This window comes from Sinocyclocheilus grahami, unplaced genomic scaffold (assembly GCF_001515645.1).
Source record: "Sinocyclocheilus grahami isolate Dianchi unplaced genomic scaffold, SAMN03320097.WGS_v1.1 scaffold132.1, whole genome shotgun sequence".
In the NCBI taxonomy this organism is placed as follows: Eukaryota; Metazoa; Chordata; class Actinopteri; order Cypriniformes; family Cyprinidae; genus Sinocyclocheilus; species Sinocyclocheilus grahami.
In genome coordinates this window covers 1624353-1627756 of record NW_015505311.1, presented here as the reverse complement: position 1 = coordinate 1627756, position 3404 = coordinate 1624353, and positions in this window count along the sequence as shown.

The window sequence follows — 3404 nt, the reverse complement described above, 5'->3', positions numbered from 1 at the left end:
TAGGCAGCACTTGCAGGTGGGAGTGCGCACTCCTGTGTCTCTGTGCTGCGTTTGTGCTAAAAGCACATTGATTCTATCTCCATGAAAAGTGAGGAAAGTGAGCAGAGAAGACCTGTGACACGACTTCACTGACGATCAAGCACACATGTATCACAGCTGTCAAAAACTTCAACGGTCATGTGGAAAATAATTCATTCTTTTATCGCCACCTAGCGTCGTGTGACTTCTTATGGCTTAACGTATGGTGCCAAGGTGTCAAAAAGTACGCAAGACTATATGGCGTCGATCCTTTTGTAATAGATATCCAGTGACAAATAAGGATGCCCAAGACAATAATACAACATTATTTATATTATGTACATATTAATAAACAACACACTTTTAAAACACGTGGCAAGTTCATAGAACTACTCTTTGTGTCCATTTTGGTTTCATACATAAACTTTTACAGCATTTATTACAATTAAGTTGATTTAATCACTTTAAAGACGTCAAGTGATGTAAAATACTTTTATTACAAAGTTTTAAAAACTATATATATATCTTTTTAAACAAATACAATGCAATTTTATTTTCTTGAATTTTCTTTCTTCTTGACATGAACAAAACGTGCCTTTAAAAAAAAAGCACCATTATGGGGCTTTAAAGGAGTTTTCACTAGTCACATGACAACATAATGGGTTTTTTATGTTGGTTACACCACACAGACAAAAGTTATTTTCAAGGAGGGCCCATATTTAAAAAAATAAAAAATATATAAAAAATATTCCCTGCTCATTTTAAACAAACATTATAAATTCAAATGAGAAATGAAAAATATTTTCATGTATTTTGGAATAACTTAAGAGGAGGTCTGATATATAACACATTGTTTTGTCCCAATTTATTATGTTAGAAAATATATATATACTTATATATTTATTTATGTAAAAAAATATACAATTTAAATGATGAACCTCTCTTTCACTTTTTTTTAAATCTGTGAGTGAAGGCTTATTGAAGGTGACAAGAAGTGCTGGGAGACATCAACGATCTGGGTTATTCCAAACAGCTACTTAGACAACTTGGGATTACCAATCTCTCTCTCTCTCTCTCTCTCTCTCTCTCTAGTATACTGACTCAAAAATGAACCTCACCTCAACTATGAGCACATTCTGGAGGAAAAAGAGAGAAGAGAAACATTACATTAGACACCTCCGAGGTATATACACACTACTGTTCAAAAGTTTGGGGTCAGTACCCTCTCTCTCTCTCTCTCTCTCTCTCTAAATCAGGGGTGTCCGAAGTTCGTCCCGTGGATGAATTTCAAATGGCCCCAGGTTGTCTATTGAAAATATATAATTTGACAATGTACAAATCATTGTTTCACAATGTCAACACAAGGTGACAGTGCTAGATTTTAGGCCAGATGTGGCAGTAAAACGTGAGCCGAATAGAGACAGAATACCAACCAAAAAATCCAGAAATAACACATTATATATAGGTTAGAAATTGATTTGCATTTCAGTGAGTGAAATAAGTATTTGATCCCCAAGCAAAACATGATTTAGTACTTCGTGCAGAAACCCTTGTTGGCAAACACAGAGGTAAGAAGTTTTTTGTAGTTGGTCACCAGGTTTGCACACATCTCAGGAGGGATTTTGGTCCACTCCTCTTTACAGATCCTCTCTAAATCTTTAAAGTTTTGGCAACTCGAAGTTTCAGCTCCCTCCACGGATTTTCTATAGGATTGAGGTCTGGAGACTGGCTAGGCCACTCCATGACCTTAATTTGCTTCTTCTTGAGCCACTCCTTTGTTGCCCTGGCGGTATGTTTCAGGTCATTGTCATGCTGGAAGACCCATCCATGACCCATCTTCAGTGTTCTGGCTGAGATTCTCGTCCAAGATTTTACAGTACATGGCCCCGTCCATTTGCCCCTCAATGAAGCGAAGGCGTTCTGTGCCCTTAGCAGAAAAACAGCCCCAAAGCATAATGTTTCCACCTCCGTGCTTGACTGTAGGGATGGTGTTTTTGGGGTCATTTCCCTCCCTCCAAACACGGCGAGTTGAGTTAATGCCAAAGAGCTCAATTTTGGTCTCATCTGACCACAGCACTTTCTCCCAAGCCTTCTCTGAATCATTTAGATGTTCTTTGGCAAACTTTAAACGGGCCTGTACATGTGCCTTCTTGAGCAGGGGGACCTTGCAGGCGCTGCAGGATTTCAGTCCATTGCAGCGTAGTGTGTTACCAATGTTTTGCTTCGTGACTGTGGTCCCAACTGCCTTAAGATCATTAACAAGCTCCTCCCATGTAGTTCGGGGCTGATCCCTCACCTTTCTCATGATCATCCTTACCCCATGAGGCGAGATCTTGCACGGAGCTCCAGGCCGAGGCCGATTGATGGTTATTTTGTATTTCTTATATTTACGAATAATCGCACCAACGGTTGTTTCCTTCTCACCAAGCTTCTTGCAGATGGTCTTGTAGCCCATTCCAGCCTTGTGCAGATCTACAATCTTGTCTCTGGCATCCTTTGACAGCTCTTTGGTCTTGCCCATGGTGGTGGGAGAGGTTGGAATGGAAGATACAGATTGTGTGGACAGGTGTCTTATACACCTAATGAGCTGATATTAGGAGTAACTTCTTAAAGTGGGAGCCAGAATTCTTGCTGGTTTGTAGGGGATCAAATACTTATTTCACTCCCTGAAATGCAAATCAATTTCTAACCTTTATATAATGTGTTTTTTCTGGATTTTTTTGTTGATATTCTGTCTCTATCCGTTAAAATAAACCTACCATAAAAATTACAGACCCTTCATTTCTCTGTAAGTGGGCAAACTTACAAAATCAGCAGGGGATCAAATAAATATTTCCCCCACTGTAATCAGACTAAAATGCGCTGTCATTTCTTTAGTGCATGAGAATTCCTAAACGCACAAGCCTGACTGGTCTCGATAACGCGACCACTAAACAGCACTGTGAGATTCCGTGAGAAGCATTCGAGTTCGGCACAGAGGTCTCCGATTCAACCCACAAATGTCGCGGTGAATTAACCCTTGTGCGTCAATTAAAAAAAGTTACACATAGGTCCATAGTGGACAAAAATGTCCATGTCAAAAAACTGTCATAAAAATTTGAAGCTTGGGAGCACAGAGTTACGTTTGGTCTCATTTTAAAGAAGACCCATGGCAGATTATTGTTGAAGTAAAAAAAGTTTAAAAAGTGAAACCCCCAAAAAAGTTCTAGATGTTTAGGTTTATGAAAATGATTTATGAATGATGTTTTATATAAAATATATATTTTATGAAATATATTGAACTCTATACCTGCTAGAAAATCAAAGCCATAAATCTAAACAAGTTGTATTCCAAATTTGAGGTTGATATCTCAAAAAATGAGCTTTCAGTAAGATTTTGTTTGGGC